The sequence below is a fragment of the Ctenopharyngodon idella genome, chromosome 5 (genome assembly GCF_019924925.1).
Source record: "Ctenopharyngodon idella isolate HZGC_01 chromosome 5, HZGC01, whole genome shotgun sequence".
Classification (NCBI taxonomy): Eukaryota; Metazoa; Chordata; class Actinopteri; order Cypriniformes; family Xenocyprididae; genus Ctenopharyngodon; species Ctenopharyngodon idella.
In genome coordinates, this window is record NC_067224.1 from 38,473,193 (window position 1) to 38,494,280 (window position 21,088).

Sequence of the window (21,088 nt, forward strand, 5' to 3'; positions counted from 1 at the left end):
TGGGATAAAAAAATAAACTTGTTTTAAGCTAAATCCCTTTAAATTAAGTTTATTTTTCTTACCTCACTGGCAGATATTTTTTCTTGTTTTAAGCATAAACTTAATTTTGATCAATTTTTCAGAAAAAAAACAAAAAACAAAAACTGGACAATTTATGTATTAATAACAAATCATTTTTACTTTTCTACTTTCAGAATGGTACGAAACTTGGTAAAGGTTTTGCACTTGCTATGTGAAAAAAATAAAAAAAATCGAAAAGGTTAAATGGTCTTGAAAAAAATAGTCACACTTGTACTCCTTGTCATAAAAAAAAAAAATGGCCGCATTGAAAATTAAATGGCAAACAAATTTAATCTAGGGGAAACTTTTGGTACTGCACCCAAAGAAAATCTTACTGAAAGTTAAATTTTTGAGATATCAAGCTCAAATTTGGAACACAACTTGCTTTGATTTTCTCACAGTTTTAAAGTAAAATGCGTTTTGGAAAATATATCCACCTTATTCCTGACGAGCCTACTGTGTTTTGAATTATGGGTTGCAATTCCAGTTTGGGGAACTTCCATTCAAAAAAAAAAAAAGAATGAAACGATTAATTTCAAATCATAAGGTTGCCCTACAAATAAAGCGAATCCGTCAGTTTGACTGAATGAGCTGTCAAGTTCCCTTCATGTTTTATTTTCAGACATCATGAGAATAACGTAACGCTTGGGATTTTAACATGACAAGAATTTAATATAACAAGAATTTTTTCTCCTCAAATCCTCATGTCTCTTCCAGGTTAGTTTTCACAGGTAAATACAATTTGTTATCTGTCAAAATGACAGAAATCACTTTGAAATAGTATCAGGCAATGCTGAAGTTGATAACATTTTTGATTAAGGCAACATATACATCCAATCAAAACGTAGAAAATCAGTTGGCACTGAGCTTGTCCAATTTCACTATGTAATGCAAGAAAAAAAAAGGAAAAGATTTTGTTGTAAATTAATCACTTTAACTGTGTGTAATGTAAACCACTGGGAGACCACATGGTTGTCATTACCTGTACTGCATTATTTTTTTTATTATAAAGTACTTTCAAATAATAATTTTAACAGTATTTTCATGCCATGATCGTGGGGTGAAAACATTCTTGAAGTAGCCATGCACACTTACTAGACCATCTCAGTCTAGTATTCAATGTTGAGGGGGACTCTAGCCTAAGGGGCCATTTACAACTAAAAATGGAAGACTTTTTATAGTTTAAAGTTTAAACACAAACTTTTGAAAATGGGTTTCAAAGTGCAATTTTTTGAAAACAATACTGTTATTGTCTCCACATAAACTATAAAAACATGAATTTGTTAAAACGGTGATATCATGCACATGCGTATTAGGCATTCTGTCTGTAGGCACGTCGTTTCTTAACAAAGTGACCTGTGTGAAGAGGGATTATTTTGACAATGTTGACATATGCGAAAAACACAAGGGAAAACCTTTCCGTTTTAGTGTATTGTTGTCTTGTAAATATACCTTAAGCCTACAAGTTTCTGAAGGACTGGACTAGGAAGGACACAACCTCACTAGGATGCAGCCTTCCGTTTGAGAAGCACCAACAGTGTACTTCTGTGAGGAATAATGAAGAAACTGGTGGCATAACCCTTACATGAACCACATCAACAAACTACTACAAGATCTGCAGCTGCCTGAGCCTGAATAAATGAGTAACTTTTCATGTTTTATAGTTATTTTATAGTTACTGAGTATTAGTAAGTTTCAAGCATCTCTTTCAGTCTTATGGATGTAAAATTAGATTATAAAAATCAAATAAAAACCTACTTTTTATCATGAGCCCTTATCACTCTACTCGCCGGCCACCCAATTAAATTACAGCTCTGTCTGTTTCTTTGTTTACAGGTTACATCATGGTGCTCACTGCATTATTACTCGTCTCGCACATCATTACGTTATGACACAACATAGTTATGTGTGAGATAATTGATACCACAGCTCAACGTTAATGTAGTTTGAGACTAGTGAGAAATAGACATGCACGTATTGCACAATTGTTTTTGCTTTTAGATATCAATTAGAGTAATAGATCACTCAAAAAATAATAAATAAATAAATAAAAATGAAGTAATTTTATTTGTGTGCTATATTCAAAGTCTTATGAAGCCAACTTTGTATGAGGAATTTTGTGTCTGTTAGCTTTGAGGTCATCTATATGCTAGTGTACTCCTAGAAGGTAGTAGTAAGTAATTTTAACAGATATATTATACATATTTAAAGATTTTAAATAGAAAAGTGACCAAAATAATAATAATAATAATAATAATCTTACACTTGGGCATATATACACTACCATTTTTAGACTACTTTTTAGATACAATGTGGTGTTTTTTTGTCCATTGACTTTCAGTATATTTTAAAAGTATAGCTTAAGCATAAGGTTTATATAAACTACTACACTACACACAGAATGTTATATGGTTAAACATCTTATATGGTTGGTGCGTGTGGGAGGGGGAAACGGTCGCATCACATCAGCGTATATGCCTGTGACAGGCTGACAGTGACTGAAGGTCTACACACATTCAGCAGCTGCATGCTAGAAATGCTGTCAGTGTGCAAGAGACGTGCGCTGCTTCCACTCTGCATACACACTGCGTCCAGTGTGAAACGGGCATTAAAAAAAGAGAAAATTTCAAAAAATAAAAAAATAACATTAGGCTTTGTTCAAAAGTACTTGAAGATTCAATACTGTCAAAAATAATTAACACACTTCAGATTCTAAATTTTCTGTACAGGACCAAAACAATACAAGATGCTCACCGCATTGCTGTCAAATAACTTTTGAAGACTTAAAAGAGTATTCTGGGAAATTAAGTGTTTTACCATGGCCCATAAAATTAAGGTTAATTTATTAAGATGAAATACTAATTTCTATGGGTTGCTTTTCAAACATTGATTATTAAAGCTACAATATATACATTTTTCGCCGCTAGAAGTCGCTCATTCAAAACAAACGATTATGCCTTGATTTCACAGAATCATGGGAGGTGTTGTCTTCACATCTACAGCCGGTGGAAAAGAATCGGGACGGGACTCGGGCAGAAATCATATTCATGGATGAGATTATTAACGTTACTGTAGAATGAAGCAGAGCAGGGCCGAGTGCTGCGCGAGCAGAAACGAGGCCGCTGGAGCGGTTGATAATGAGAGACAAGCACGACACACGTCTCGAGAGCAGTGGAACTTTTATTATGCCACGGTCGCTGCTTCCGCTTTTTTCGGTCAAGCGTATGTGGGTTAAAGCAGCGCTGTTTTATCATATTAGATATATTTCTGTGTTGAAAGTTGCTATAAGGCTACTCTGTGCGTTCGCTCGACAGCTTGTTGCACACTGCAGTAAGCTAGATCGATATTAGGCATGGTAAAACATGGTACTCGCGGTAAATGAAGAAAACGAGATTTAAACAATAAGACTTACTGTGTTTAGCAATATAACATGATTAGTTTTCTGTCGATGAATGTATCCATCCATAATAAAACACATATATTAAAGTGTCTTTGGTGTTTCCATGGTTTCTACAAAATACAGAGGGTAACGCGGATATGATGTCATTGATAAGCGACGCACTGACACGTCCCGAGTCCTGGTTAAAACTGCTTATTTCTCTGGATTTAAAAATTCTTGGAAGCATATGGTATAATGTAAGTACACAAGTCAACAAAATATATAACATTGTTCTAGTGGTTTTTGGATATTTGGATATTTTTGTGCCTTTAATATCTAATGTTTCTGGAAATACCTCATACAGCAAGGTAGCATTAAATTGATCATGACAGTAAAAACTTTTGGTAACACTTTATTTCAATAGTAGACTTTAGGCATTCTACTAACTATAATTAACTTTTCAACTACATGCCAACTAACTCTCAGAGTATAAGTAGACTGCCTGCTTAATATCTGCTAACACTGTATTTTGATGCTCTGTCAATTCTAATGACTACAAGAAACTTTGCAACTAAATGTCAACTTATTCTACTAACCCTAACCTAACAGTCTACTAATACTCTAATGAGAGTTAGTTGACATGTAGTTGCAAATTAAAGACAGTTAGTTGACATGAAGTTGCAAATTAAAGATAGTTAGTTGATATGTAGTTGCAAACTAAGTTACTTATAGTTAGTAGAATGTCTAAAGTGGACTATCGAAATTAAAGGGTTAGTTCACCCAAAAATGAAAATAATGTCATTTATTACTCACCCTCATGTCATTCTACACCTGTAAGACCTTCACTGTTTCGAATCTTTTGTTTCGGATCGCGTATCAAACTGCCAAACTGCTGAAATCATGTGACTTTGGTGCTCCGAATCACTGATTTCAAACAAAAGATTCGAAGCAGTGTTTTGAAATCGGCCATCACTAGATATTGTTGAAAAGTCGTTATTTTGTTTTTTTTGGTGCACAAAATTCGTCGCTTTACAATATTAAGGTAGAACCACTGAACTATTCATTTAAATATGTTTTTAGTACCTTTCTGGGCGCTGAAAGTGTAAATTAACTTGCTGGCTATAGAGGCCTCACTGAGCCAACGGATTTCATCAAAAATATCTTAATTTGTGTTCCGAAGATGAACGAAGGTCTTAGGGGTGTGGAACCACATGAGAGTGAGTAGTTAATGACAGAATTTTTATTTTTGGGTGAACTAACCCTTTAAGTGTCACCAATCTTTTTCATTGTTACAGTTTTCTATTTCAAATAAATGCTGATCTTTTAAACTTTGAAAAAATGTATGATGGTTTCCACAAAAATACTAAGAAGCACAACTGTTTTCAACACTGATAATAATAAAAAATGTTTCTTGAGCAGCAAAAAAATCAGCTTTGATACATACAGTATGTTGTATCATAATATGTTTGTGTAATTCACCTAGAAAAATTAAACTGGAATTTATATTTAATTCAATTCTGAATGTTTCTGAGCTGTGTTTTACTCTCCCCAATAGACATTGTCTCCATGTGAAGGTTAACCAATTAAAAATGTGAATAATTCAGCATGTTCCTCCCCATTGGGTTTTACTCAATGTCTCTCTCTGCTCTTTCTTCCTGAGTCACAAGTTTCATATGTTTAGCCCGCTCACTCTATATGAACTGCTCCCATTTCAATTAGGCACATATTGATATAGGTCTTTTTTCTGTTTTGACTGGGTAATTAATAATTAAGCTCTCATGTTTTCATGTGTTCTGATTAATATTTACGTGGGCGACGACACTGACAATATTCCTCTTGCTGTATTTATTAGACATGCCATCTGTATCCACACTCCCAAAAACGGAAAGAAAATGAAAAGCTGACAACGACCTTTCAAGCTTCCACAGTACTCTAACAACAGTGTTTGTTTACAACTTCACATTTCAAATGATTAAATTAATTTAAACCTCAATCAACAGATATCAAGGACACCTCGCTGCCACCCATAATTCAGAATTTTACTATATTTAATGAAAAATAATGCAACCTTGGTGAATGGATTGATTGAAAACTGGATGTGAGGTCTAATAAATTTAAAAAATGTTCTTGGCCGTATACAAAGGAATCCTTTTGAAGATTGACATTCTAGTTCAAGGAGAACAGGCTAATAGATGGCAGGTAACAACTGCTTTGAAAGCGAGGCACTCAGGAAAACAGGAAATGGATCCACCCTTGAGAAGAATTGTGAAAGAGTACTGCTGATTGGGCGGCGCATCGAGAACCGCACAAGAGAATCAGAGCGAGGAATGCAAAGAACGTCAAATAGAAATGAATGCAAAGAATCTTGGGTTGTTTTCCTATACCAACAAATTCTCCCCTGGGATAGTGAAATGTCATGAAATTTTGCTTTTGGATGTGTGGATCACCACCAACTTCAGAGCGCCTAAATAAAAGAGGCGCTTGGTTTATGTGCAGTGAACCATAGAAATGAACTGCCAGGAAAAAAAAGAAAAGAAAAAAAAAACATATCACCCTCTTCCTTCTCCCTAACTGAATAAATATTCTTAGAGCTGCAAAATAACAATGTCAAGACACCCCATATTTTTTATTAACTTCTGCAAAGCAAATCCTGGATTTCTTCTCGAATGTACAGAGGTGTCTAGACGTTGTGCTCTGAGCTGTGCTGCCAGGGAAAATGGTTGAATATGTTCCAAACATGGAAGAATTTTAATGAACACAGAGCTGTGTAATGCTGACATTAAACACTGCTGAATTTCACCCTAGTCATCCAAGAGAACAATCTGACAATCAGTTTTTATGCTGAAAATTGTTTTGTTTACCCAGGCAAGGTTAGAATCAGTCTTTTGAAATAAATGCACTACTGTTCAAAAAATAGGGGTCGGTAAGATTTTTTTATTTGTATTTTTTTAAATGTTTTTCATTCATTTAATCAAAAATATATTAAAAACAGTAATACTGTAAAATATAATTACAATTTAAAATAATTGTTTTCTATTTTATTTTATTTATTGCTGTGATACAAAGCAGAATTTTCAGCATCATTAATTACTCCAGTCTTTAGTGTCACATGATCCTCCAGAAATCATTCTAATATGCTGATTTGCTGGCAAATTATTATTGCAGTTAATTATTAATAATAGTCTGTATGAGTGTGCGTATATATACAGTCAAACCAAAATGTATTCAGACACCTTGAACATTTAATTCATTAATACAGTTTATTCACTATAGTTTAAAAAAAATGGTAATAAAATATGACAAGATCTCAGAGTTAAACTGTGTCAGAAAAAAATGAATCTTAATTATGTCAGATAACACTCAAGCAAAACTGAATAATACGTCACAGTTTACTTTATTTTGCTATCCTCACAAATGAACTGTAGTGTCCTGCACCCACTAGTAAAAATATCAAAAATGATTTTTGGTTTGACTGTGTGTGTATATATATATATAGTATATATAGTGTTCAAAAGAACTGCATTTATTTGAAATATAAATATTTTGTAACACTATAAATGTCTTTACTGTCACTTTTGGCCTATTACATTGATTACATGTAAATATTAATAATTAAATTTAAATATTAAAAAAATAAAATAAACTGTTTTAAACAATAATAATAATAAAAGAAATGTTTCTTGCAGCAAATCAGCATATCAGAATGATTTCTGAAGGATCATGTGACACTGAAGACTGGAGTAATGATGCTGAAAATTCAGCTTTGACAACACAGGAATAAATTACATTTTAAAATATATTCACACAGAAAACAGTTATTTTAAATTGCAATAATATATTTCACAATATTACTGTTTTTTTTCCCACAATATTTACTGTATTTTTGATCAAATAAATGAGCTTAAGAGACTTGGTGAGCATAAGAGACTTCTTTCAAAAACATAAAATCGTACCGACCTCAAACTTTTGAACGGTAGTGAAGCCACTGTTAAACTCTCATTTTAACAACTGAACACATGGCAGAAACTCCTTTTGCATAATAAAAGTGAGGCAATGACATGAGTGAAGTCGGGATTTCGGTAATTCAACCTTTGTCCCCGCATTTGAAGTCCATCTGTCTTCCCAACTCTGCTTAAAAGGAAATTAATTGACTGCATCTATCAAGCTCTACAAGAACAAAAAAAAAAAAAACATACAAGTAACCCAACTTGTGCACTTTATTTCAAATCTTCTGAAATCATACAGAACAAATACACAGAAAGAATAACAGCATAATGTCTTTGGACCAACAGGAGGGCAAGTGTATTGCAGCTAGTTGACTAGGATGGACGTTTTATTGAAAATACTTGACCAAGGATGTCTTTAAGCTAGTTAAGAAACCTGGTGGAGACACTGGTACACCAGCATCTAAAACAAAATATTATGATGGTGATTAGCTATGCCGGTCTTGTCGACAAGGAGGTTCTTCAGTTGATTCAAATGAATCAGTTTCCCCTGACACATTTTAATTAGCTTTCATTTCATGGACCAGATTGAAGAATACTTCATTTCCCAGAATGACAATACCTGCTGAATTTCTTTTAAATTGTTATTCAGTGAATTCAGCTTCTTCTGAGGTGTGACCAATTTAAATTCAGCTCATGAATTGAAAGAAACACAATTATGAAATTTGCCACATCTATTCAATGCTTTACTTGTCTGCCACAATAACTTTACACAATAATCTTTGTGCAAAAGCTGATATTTGCAGCTAAATTAAATAGACGTACATTACACTACCGTTTAAAAGATTTGAAACTGATACATTTATTCGGCAAGGATGCATTAAATTGATCAAAACTGACAGTAAAGGCATTTATAATGTTACAAAAAAACAAACAAACAAACAATAACAACAACAACTGCACAACAGTTTTCAACATTTGATGATAATAAGAAATATTTCTTGAGCAGCAAATCAGCATATTAGAATGATTTCTGAAGGATCATGTGACACTGAAGACTGGAGTAATGATGCTGAAAATTCAGCTTTGCAGGAATAAATTACATTCTAAAACATTTATTTTGTAATAATATTTCACAATTTTACTGTATTTTTGATCAAGTAAATGCATTAATGTGATTAAAAAGGAAATGATTCATTTAAAAATATGATCAAAAAGCAAGGACTTGAGCAGATCTATCCAGTGCTGACATGTTTCCAATGATAAAGTGTTTCTACAGTCTTCAGTATGCGTATCAGAGTACAGTACTTACGCCTCATGTGCAGTATGCTGCTGTGGTCCCACATTTTAACCCATCTGTACACTTCAAAGAGATTGCTTATGCACCATGTTGCTGCAGGATCCTGCCCCTCATTCTCAACCCTACAAGGGATATAGTGAAAATCAAGTCAATTAGCAAAAATCCTCAGCTCTCCGCCTGTCCCCTTTATAACACTGCTCATTGGTTTGGCTGAGGAGGATGCATGTGTGCTTAGTGCTGAATAAGGTCATGGAGTGTAATCCTACCAGTGAATTTAATTTTCAGCCTGCACTTTCAAATTAATTCATTTAACTCCAACCTCCTAATCACAGTGGAGGGCAGATCTGCATTCTAATTGCACAGGATAACTGTGCTGATAAGACCCACTGATTCTTAAGGGAGCTTTAAGAAAGAGCTGTGCCATTGGTCCTTTTAGTTCATCTGATTGGATGGGCTAATTACAGGGACAGAGAAGAACCCAAAGTACCATGTAGACTCCAGCCTCAACAGATGTCAAATCAATTACATAATATGTCTTTTAAAGAGGCTGTAACATGGAAAACAGGATTGTCTTTGCTCATTTGAAGTGAAAGAATTGTATTGTGTAGAAATATGGGTCATTTAGAAATGATTGCGTCCATTAGCACATTAACATTAATTAACTTAATATTATTACGTTTAACAGTACTGTTGTCGGTTTGTGGCAGTCTTATGGGATTGCACCTGCTCTTTGAAAATGAATTGTATCCTACCTCTTTCTTCTGCTGCAGTCGGCCCATGAGAACGTCTCTTCTCCCTGCTAAAAGTGGGGAAAAAAATTACACTCACTGGCCACTTTATTAAGTACACCTTGCTAGTACCGGGTTGGACCTGCTTTTGCCTTCAGAACTGCCTTAATTCTTTGTGGCATAGATTCAACAAGATGCTGGAAACATTCCTCAGAGATTTTGGTCCATGACAGCATCACACAATTGCTGCAGATCTGTCGTCTGCACATCCATGATGTGAATCCACCACATTCCAAAGCTGCTCTATGGGATTGAGATCTGGTGACTTTGGCGACCATTTGAATATAGTGAACTCATTGTCATGTTCAAGAAGATGGGTACACTGTAGTCATAAAGAGATGGACGTGGTCAGCAACAATACTCAGGTAGGCTGTGGTGTTTAAATGATGCTCAATTGGTACTAAGGGTCCAAAAGTGTGCCAAGAAAATATCCTTAACCCCATTACACCACCAGCACCTGCCTGAACTGCTGATACAAGGCAGGATGGATCCATGCTTTCATGACCATACCATCTGAATGTCGCAGCAAAAATTGAGACTCATCAAACCAGGCAATGTTTATCCAATTGTCCAATTTTGGTGAGCTCGTGTGAATTGTAGCCTCAGTTTGCTGTTCTCAGCTGACAGTGGTGTCCAAAACCATAGTGGACGATATCAAGTGCACTCATTCAATCCTGTGAGAGCTGCGCGCCGAATGAATTCCTGCATCTAGCCAGATGGCGCCCACAGATGAATCATTCATCCAACCATTTTCCCAACCGCGCTGGTCCAATATATGTCTACAGTGTAATATCATACTGGTATAAATTCATTTTTAAGTGATTAATAAATTAATTAAGATTTATACATAGTTTCCAAGACAGACTTTAAGAAAAATATTTTCATCTTACTACTGGAGCTGCCAGTTTGTTAAGTTTCAAATGATTATTAAACAGCAAGCTCAAAGTATGTAAAAGCAGCAGCCCTTTCGGCACATTCAGTGTCTGAATTCACTCACTCATTTTCAGTCACTCCTTCATGTGGACTATATTAGTGGGGTAATGTAGGGAATAGTGAATGAGGGTATAGGGGGCGATTTTGAACACAGCACATGTCTACATGCCTAAATGCACGAGTTGCTGCCATGTGATTGGCTGATTAAATATTTGCATTAAGCAGTTGAACAGGTGTACCTAATAAAGTGGCCGGTGAGTGTATATAACAATTATCACAACAAATTATGATTACTTTTAGTGTTAGAAACCTTGACAAACAGTATGTAACAGTACACAATGCAAACTGTAGAATATAATTAGGGATAACAGCATACGTTAATTCTTTGCTATATTGTAAAATACAAAATCCTGATGCATATTAATGGATATCTCAGGCTTTTGTGGGGAGAGCATCATCATATTTATAAACAGACAGGGGTCAATTTTTACACGAGCACACAATATAATTTTTAATTGCAAGTTGCTCCTACTTTATATGAAAAAAAAATAGTAAAGTGGAAAAGAATTTATTGCAGCTGAAGTGTTAAAGCCTTCAGGCTTGTTCTGTTGCAATACAAAAAGATGAAATTAAAAGGTAATAAATGCCTCAGCAGTGAAATTAATTTTCAGGGGATATTCCCACACTTGGCTTTGACTTTCATGGCAAGGTATGTGGGCTGATTCAGTAGCTCTAGGGTTTTAAATAACCCTGAATGTATGGCAGAGCCCTTTTCTACATGAGAATATCCCACCTATTCTCTTTCTCTTTTTTTATGTGAGAAACACCTACACATCTTTCTAAAACGGAGTCTATGAAGAACAAAAGTTGATTTATAAGTCAGCCCTATTATGAACACATAAAATGCATTAAAAGGAGGTACCAATAGAGTAGCTGTCACTATTCACCAAGCCTTTTAATACACATTTGACAACCTGATTCAGACAACAGGTATTTAAATAAGTCTGGTGTGTCTGCTGATGCTAATGCACATACTCACCTCCCTGTTTACTGCAGTCAAATACGTGACTGTGATCAAGCCTTTTGTTAAATGGTTGCTAATCGAGGTCAGTTAGTGCACAATTAGTTTAGAATTAAAAGCTTTTCTTTCCAGGCTTAATGACTGCATCTTGATTAGGAAACTCTCCTGGACTCTGCCATAAACAAAACAATATTATAGTATGTGAATGAACATGCTAACAAAAGTTACCGCTTAGAAAGTTTGATTGACTTTAGTTCACATATAAAAAATATTTTTTCTAAGAAGAATGTCTCTTTCTTTCTTTAATTACATTGAGGGACACATAATTCTGGTAGATACAGATATTAATTGTTTTAAATGCTACATGTGAATTTTGGTGTCACAACATTGTGTATTTTAATTTTATTAAATTTAAATTATTAGTGTTTTAAAAGCAATCTAATCTAATCTAAATGTTAAAATAAAGGAATGATCATTGAAAATATAAAGAGGCCATGTTATGCCCTTTTACAATTGATTTTGTTTTTGGGGTCTCTTAGGATAGGTTTTCATGCTTGAATGTTCAAAGAAACATTTAACAAATATTGTTGCAGCACCTCTCATCCCAGTCTGTCAGTAACACCGTTTATTTCCGGTCTCTGTGAAGCCCCTCCTTTTGAAAAGCACAATGTGCTCTGATTGGTCGGCTGGACCAGTGTGTTGGGATTGGTCAACTGCTTTGAGTGTGTTTCGGAAATGTCACGGCCCTTACCGTAACCGCAGCTGGGTCTGAAATCACATACTGAGTAGGTACTACATTTGAATTTGAACTTACTTTGCGACCATTAAAAAAGTATGCTCTATGTAACATGAATGTGGGTAGTATGAATAAAATTCGGACGTACTACATCCGCCATATTGTTACTGTCACATGACCTATATCAGCGTCAGTTGGTTGCTTCACTGCCATTCATAAATCCTCTCCCGTGGCCTCACGGGATAGTAAAGTGTCCAGTGAATGCACATTTCAGAATCTCGCCAGTAGTAGTAGTTCATCCGGGGACTTTTCGCCTACTGTTTTTCAAATACTATGCCTTCAGACATACTATGTTGGTGACAGGGGCGGCATTTACGTATAGCAGAGTATGGCAGTTGCCATACCCTGGCATTCAGACAAACAGGGAATAAACAGCTCATGATGCTGCTCATTAGTTCTGTTGCTTGATTGGCCTTTAGCAGAAATCGCAGCTTTGAAAAGCAAATTTAAAACCGTGTCCTAACCAGATGCAATGCAATAAAATTTTCAGCAGCAAGCAATTTATCTGTCCAACCAGACTCGATTGGAGACACAACAAAATCAATCAAAAATCACAGCCAATCAAAAGAGCATGTGGGAGGGCTCTCTCCGCAAGCGAACTGCATTTGCAACAAAATTAATAAGTACATTATAAAATTTATAAATCTTAAACCATTTTAACATGATTAAAAATACATACTGAGTGACTGAAACCATTTTTTTTAATCATAGAATACATTGTTTGTTCACCTTGAGTTGACAGTTTGAACATTGTTGTTTCCTTTAATTTATTTTTAAGATCTGAGGTGAATTAGCCTATCCATTGTTGCTTTCAGTATATGTTTATAAAAGTGACGAAAAATTATATTCAAACTCACATTAAATTATTTTTAGATTACATAAAGCACATAATCAGCACCTAAGATTATCATTATCATACTTTGTATGCTGTTCCAGCCGCAACGCCGCAGAAATAGAAATTGCTTGTACAATAGAATCGTCATGTATCGCCATTGTGGCTGGTAAGCACAAAAAAAATTCTCATTAACATGGAAAAGATACATTTTCTCATGTGTCGCGTCATGTCTGGTTAGGACATGATGTAGGCTATAGGCTTAGGGTTGTTTCAGACTTTGCATTGATTTCATATTTTTGTTAAAGGATTAGTTCACAACAAGTTATGAAGTAAAATATTTAGCTTCTGCCAGACTGTCTTCCGCTTACGAAGACAGCGTAAAACTCTTGCAGTTCAAAAAGCTTATGCTGCGTCCTACGCCTTCCTTATTCAACTTACGGAAAAAGCTTAACTGACGCAACGCCAGTTCCATTTTTTTATTTTTTTTGTAATTTGAATACGGAAGGTGCTCTGGTGGAAGGTAGATATTTTACTTCATAACTTGTTAAATATGGATATGTTTTTTTTACACAAACACATCGCTTCGCTTCAAAAGGCCTTTATTAACCCCCCGGAGCCATGTGGAATATGTTTATGATGGATGGATGTGGATGTAGGCACTTTCTTCAGCTCATACTCGTTGATCCCGCTCACTGCCATTATAAAGCTCGGTTGCGTCAGGATATTTATTAATATATCTCCGATTGTGTTCATCAGAAAGAAGGAAGTCATATACGCCTAGAATGGCTTGAGGGTGAGTAAAGCTTGGGGTAATTTTCATTTGAAAGTGAACTAATCCCTTAAGTCTGTGCATGTCCGTGGACTTCATCCATTATTTTAGTATGGTGTTACTTTCTGTTAACAAAATTTGTTACAAAAAAATATTTTCCATATTATGTTTACAAACAGTATTATGCAACTAATAAAGCTTCAAAGTGCTTCATAATCTGTTATGGTATGTCCACACTGACCACAGAGAGGGCCACATGAATGCAACATTTAAAATCTTGCTTTTCAGACACATGGGTTTTGTTTGCCAGACAGCCATTCAGTAAGCTCATCTGCATGCCTGCTGTGTGGACACTCAACCGGGTCAAATTAGCATTTTGCAGGTGGAGACGGCCGCAGCTCTGAACCTCAGCAGTGGCCGTGACACATTGATGTGCTTTGTTGTTACCCTGAATGGCTTTTAGCTGGAAGCAACGGTAACAGGTGGTGATTGTAGCCGGTGAGTCTTTTAAGTTTATGTGTTTAATGTGATTCCCCCCTTTTTGAATGATTGCAGAAGGGATGTGCATTGTTTATCTGGCCAGGGGGGGAAAAAAACAATGCTGGCAGAGGGATTCTTCGAAATCAAAGCCATAAACAAAGAATTGATGTATGAGTTGAACATTATCTATGACACTCACATTGATATGTGACACAATATGGAGGGCTTTAGATCATGTTTCTTTCTATCATATTTTGTAAGCAATCTACCTCTCTTTTTTGGCACACAAGCAAGAAATCCTCTTGAACACAGTGGAATGGTTGAGATACAGGTTATGAATTAAACCATCACACTCAAGTGAATTTCTGACATATTTATCAAAATTAGGCTTGGTGCTATGAGAAAAGCCTGACCATGAATGGTTTGTTTGGATGGTGGATTAATTTAGCATTACAACAATCCAATTAATGCCACAAAAAAAATAAATAAATAAATAAATCCCAGAATTCATCAAATCAAGTGCCAACACCATGTGTGCACTGTTGTTGTTTTTTTCCACCAAAAAAGTCACTTTCTGGAGGATGATGTCATTAAAGTCAGCATGAAATGGAAGTCTTTTCTTCTCTATTGTGATGTATATCCGAGTGAAACAGGTACTCAAATGAGAGGGAAATGAATTAATTGGATGGTTGTGGTTTGCTATTGCTGTGATCTCAGGTTGTCCCACTTTTGTGCCAGTAAACACTTCATCCGTAAAGTGAAGAGATGTTGCTGCAAGTGGGAGCGGATTATAGTTATTTTGATTAAAGATTAATTTGCAAAATCACATAAATCATAAATATCAATTTGCAAAAAAGAATGATGTGCACGGATAAATCATTTATAATAAACACTGCAATATTTCACGTAAGTTTAAAATATTTAAAATAAATAACGGCTTCCTTAGACAACAGTGTATATTTTACAAACTATAAATGTATTGTTTTGCTAGTACTTATGTGTATTTAAAGCTGCAGTCCGTAACTTTTTTTGGTAAAAATTATCCAAAATCAATTTTTGAGCAAGTACATAACCAGCTAGTGTTCAAAACTATCTCCTTACTTTAGCCCGATTCACAACAGTAAGCTTGTAATAATGTTTTCTAATAAGAGTGGTACTGGTGGATTTCCGCGGGAAATTCGAGCATGCAGCCGTTCATCTTTGCGTCATTACGTCACGTCTGTAAACAGAAAGGAAGGAGTCCCAGCTAGTAGCTATATCATGTGAAAATGTTGCTTGTAGCGGATCATTTATAGCCTTTTACTCACAGCAGCTGAAATAATTAAACTTATAAAAAAAAAAAAAAAAAAAAAAAAATGTAAGTACTTATTACTTAAATTCGCCCAACAGTTTTCCACCAAACTAAAAGCTCCAGGGTTTAAAGGGTTAGTTCACCCAAAAATGAAAATAATGTCATTAATTACTCACCCTCATGTCGTTCTACACCCCTAAGACCTTCGTTCATCTTCAGAACACAAATTAAGATATTTTTGATGAAATCTGATGACTCAGTGAGGCCTCTATTGCCAGCAATGTCACCGAACCTCTTAAGATCCAGAAAGGTACTCAAAACATATTTAAAACAGTTCATGTGACTACAGTGGTTCAATCTTAATATTATAAAGCGACGAGAATACTTTTTGTGTGGCAAAAAAAAATAAATAAATAAATAAATAACGACTTTATTCAACAATATCTAGTGATGGTTGATTTCAAAACACTGCTTCATGAAGCTTTAGAAATCTTTTGTTTTGAATCAGTAGTTCTGATCGCATATCAAGCTGCTGAAATCACATGACTTTGGCGCACCAAACCACTGTTTTAAATATGTTTTGAGTATCTTTCTGGATCTTGAGAGGTTCAATAGAGGCAATAAAGGACGAATTGAGATTCCAATTCATCGGTCATCCAACGTGACGCCAAGGGTGAGCGACTGAAAGGGAACTATCACACCTAAAAAGAGGTTTGAGTCCACTTACATATTTTTTTTATTCTGTTTAATTTGGTTACTGAAAAGGAGTTAGAGCTCTCAACTTTGCTCTCATTTAACTTCAAAATGTAAAGATTTTTCCCTCGATGGCCTGTATAGTCTCATGAAATCTTGTGGGAAACACTGTATATATTTTGACTCTATTTTTGCAAGCAACATATACATTTTAAATCTAAATATTTCCATATAGTAGATGTTTTACTAGTGACCATATCTGTTTTGGACATTTTCCCATGTCTGCAGCCTTTTATGTCTTGTGGTGCCATTCATACAGTCATCAGCGTTGTCGTATCATTTTCCTCCCAGAGATGGCAGACTTTAAATTGTGTACTTACAGGGCTATATGCATTGACCGACCAAGTGCCACTGAGATGAATGCTAACAGATTGCTTCCACCATTTAACCTGTAGAGAAAAACCTAAAAGAAAGAAAACATAAAATAATTATCAATTAAAATGTTTTTTAAAAACATTTTAATTAGAAAAAAGCCTTCGTAAATTGAGCTTCCAAGGACATGACAAAAATAGCAACTCAAACTCAGCAAAACAAAGCAGTGAAATAATTAAAAATCTATCCCAGTATTCACTAAAATGTGATATTGTGATCAAATTTAACCTAATTTAAGTATAATACCGTATCCAGTATATTAAGACACAATGCACTGCATATTAAAAATGACCCAAAATAATGGTTTGGCTCTCTTATTTGAGTTTCGATTATTTTTGATCCACTGATATTTTTGCCTTGAAACAAATTAGAGTAAAACCAATCTCCAGTCAGACGCAGCATGGCTTATGGGGATAAAAAACGTGGTGGCTTTTTCATCAAGCACAGTACCTGTCAACACAGTATTATTAGAGCACATCAAATCCTGATTTAAATCTATTTCCCTGAGAAATAACATGTAAATTAGCTTTGCCATGATAGGACATAAAACCCAAACAACTTCAGAAATGTCATGACTAAGGTGTTCCATATTCATGAATTAAGCGGATTATCATTGCACTCATAACACTCGATTCAGCATTGGTGGAAATTACAGAAAAACAACCTGCAGTGGGTGGATGAATGTCATCCTTATACCCTTGTCGGAACAAGCACAAAGCTCAATTATGATTCATGCTCTTCTTTTCTAAATCAACCTTTATCTTGCACCTGTCCATTAGAAAGGAGTTTTGCACGTAGCTTATCTCGGTCGTGCCGTGTTTTTAATTGAAATTCAGTCTCCGTTGGCTCTTTATGCAATTGCCCCATGGTAGTGACACTTCTTGGGCAACAATGCAAACCTTTGAACCCATTTCATCAGAATTTTCCATTTCCTTTTTGATCTGATCTGATGTCTATATTCATTGGCCGCATTCACTTCATATCAGCAAGCAGGGCCTAATTACCTTTGTATTTGGCATAACGTGATGCCTCATCCATAATCCCACCTGACAGGAATACCTCCGAGTATACACATCCTCGTAAGGGGAGTGAATATGTGTATACTCATTATACTAATGCTGTAAATTATTGAATGGACTCCCTATTGCATGTACAGAAGACGGACAAGAGTGAAGGATAGACCGAGGGAGGAGAGATTTGATTTCTACCGCATTGCAGGTTTCTGCTCTCTTTCGTATTCGAATTCATCTTGAATTCACGCTGCATATTATCTGTCTCTCTAGTCCCTGAAGCCTGACTGCTGCGTTCGCCTGGATCCTTGTTAAAACAATGCTGCGAGAAGGAGAGGACACCTTGCCGTGCTAAAACAAACATCCACTACTCTGGATCAATATTTGATGCTAAATTTTTGAAAGCGTGATAAGGCGTTCTTCCGTATTAAGACATGAGCAATCTTGCTTAAGTGATAGTTTTGTGTTTCTGCCATTTACATCAAGATGAAAATCATTTACAGATTTAAAATTTTCAATTGTCTTAGATTATAATGAAAAACAACTGTATATATATATATATATATATGTATGTGTGTGTGTGTGTGTGTGTTCTTGTATACATGGTTTATGAGGACACATGTGTACAGTGACATGGGTATTACAACGTAAACATGGTTTATGAGGACACTTCCTGTGTCCTTGTGAACCAAATGGCTAAAAAAAAAAAAAACATACTAAACAAAAATAGTCAACATTTTCATTACATTATCATTAATGGCAAGCAAACACAACTCAATCAGAGTAATGGACTCATGAACAAATGACATCTAATATTATCTACAGCTCTTTGTATAAAGTTGGATACATACAGTATAAATAATGTAGGGCGATATATACTATATAGCAAATCTCAGCTGTTTGATTGCTTGCATCGTTGCAAAATGTAAACTATATTATCGCACAGCTCTCTATATGAACTTGGATATATACAGGTACATCCAATTTTATCCACATACATACTGTACAGGATAATTATGTAAGGTGAGATTTATACTCTAAGACCAGCTCTAATTTGTTAAATGTATAAGGCATGAAGATGTTATAAATATTAACATTATGATGTTCTGTAAAGCTGCTTTGAAACAATGTTTATTGTTGAAAGCGCTATACAAGTAAATCTGACTTAACTTCTATGAGCTGATTCTTTTTATTTAATCAGTTGAAAAGACTCAGTCTTGCTCTCATCAGTTATCAATGACTCAGTGAAATGTTTCTTGAGTCACTTAATGAATCACACTGACCACCATGATACTTCTTCTGTGTCCAACTCACCATATGCCAAGAACTGTATGGCATCATGTGCAATTAGGGCTTGTGAGACTTCATGTGTCATCAAAAACCAAGAGTCAGAACCAGCACATTCACTCAAAAGAATTGTTGGATTTACTTAAAAAAACAGTGTCAAGTAGTTCTGCGCAGCTATATTGAGTCATTTGTACAAATAACTATTTAGTTGTCTGAACAAAAGAAATTCAAGTAAAGCTAACAAAATTTCTTTGAGTGAATACAAATTTGTCACTGTTACATAACAATTAACATATTTTTTTATTACATAAGGTGAACACAATTATTGACTTAATTTACCTTATTAAATTTACTATTTGCTCTACAAATGCACTCAAAAAAATCACTCATTGAACAAACTCAATTGAATTGAGTTTGACTATAAACATGCATATATGAGTGCTAACACAGGCACTCTTCTTTATAATGGTAACCACAAAATTCAAAAACATTACAGAAACTCCTCTAAATGTCCAACAAATGTAACATTAAACACTAACATAAACTAACAACATCTTTCCCTTTACTGAAAAACACATAAAATAACACTTTAATCCCTAAATTTACTCTCCCAATGCAGTCCCTTACAAAGCATGCTAAGAACTACGTATCCACTGCTCAGTTAGTTATGTCAACATTAATTTGTTTCAGTCAGAAATGTTAAGTTGACTTAAGTAAAGCTGACAATACTTATTTTTAGTAGAAAAAACTCAGTTTTAAGTAATGTGAACAAGGATGGTTTGAGTGAAACTAACAACAGTGAACGTTCTTCTTTTTTAATTTATTTATTTATATTATTTATAGTGTTCCTTACGATTCCCATCCCTATTTGTCAGAGATAAACTGACTACTAAGCTTTGATCGTCAACCAGTAAGGAAAGTGTTGCTTATGGACTTACTGGAAATGCCTTGGACATCAAAAGCAGTGTCATCAAGATACAGAAGCTCAGCGTCAAGAACTCGAACTAAAGCAGTTGATAAGCAGTCAATAAAGCAGGCCATGTCGTTCCATTTCTCTGGACAAGCTTTAAAGATCAAGACCTAAAAAGCCTCCAGTGTATGAGTGTTTGTGCCTGTGTGAAAGAGAGAGAGAAGAAAGGGGTGTTTAAAAAAAATCTGGCAGCCACTCAAGTGAATCATTATGTTCTAAATGTGTGCTGTATAGTTGAAAAAGGGCTACTAATAGTTTGGGGATGGAAAGGAACTGTGGTATAATACTTATGTTGCACTGTTGCCCAAGCCTGACAGAATACACAGAGGGTTGAGCCATCGCTGGTGCTCACCAGTTCATATCTGAAGTTGGACCTTTTAGTTGAAAGCATTTTGGAGTCACTAAAATTTTTAAAGCCTGGATTTTTGGATGCTTAGAGACAGTACAAGCCTGATGTGCAGTCCCTATTAAAAAAGCTTCCTGCAATGGGCCATTTTTTTTTTTTTTTTTGGTAAAATAAACTACTTATTATGTAATTTTTGCAATGTTTTGCTAATCATTTTTTGTTGAATTATGCACTCTTCGCAAAGGTCTACGGACATTGCTGCTAGTAATTAAAGGGGACCTATAATGCCCCTTTTACAAGATGTTATGTAAGTCTACAGAATGTGTCTGTGAAGTTTCAGCTCAAAATACCCCACAGATCATTTATTATAGCTTGTCAAATTTGCCCCTATTTGGGTGTGAGCAAAAACACGCCGTTTTGCTGCTCACGACCTGTTTTCTAGAAGGGGGCAGAGCTTTAACAGCTCGCGCTTCGGTTGCTCAACAACAACAAAGCTGGAGAATCTCACGCAGCCACAATGACGATTGTCAGTAACGTGTTCGGCCTTACATTGTTCAAACCGGAGTCGGACACTGACAGAGAGACTCAGGAAGAAGTTACAACTTATAGAATGAAACTGGACGTTTCTGAATGGTTAGTGGATAAATTTATGTAGTTGCTGTGGAGTTGATTCAACTCATCGACTAGCATGTGCCATCATGTTAATCTTTTGAGCAAACCCAGTGTTGAATTGACCCTCGTTTGTGAAGCAGTC

The 21,088-nt window shown here is 35.3% G+C and overlaps 1 long non-coding RNA gene across 2 annotated transcripts in view; it reads right to left on the reverse strand.

Annotated features, from left to right (window-relative positions):
* LOC127513555 (uncharacterized) overlaps positions 1-20,121 on the reverse strand; it is a 104,692-nt gene extending 84,571 nt beyond the window's left edge. For both annotated transcript variants that reach the window (XR_007930427.1, XR_007930426.1), the window contains exons 1-4: positions 19,957-20,121; positions 16,670-16,752; positions 9,436-9,482; positions 8,696-8,805 (exon numbers count right to left, since the gene is read on the reverse strand). This is a non-coding gene — a long non-coding RNA (uncharacterized LOC127513555). The remainder of the gene's footprint in view (positions 1-8,695; positions 8,806-9,435; positions 9,483-16,669; positions 16,753-19,956) is intronic.
* Between the last annotated feature and the right edge of the window lie 967 nt (positions 20,122-21,088).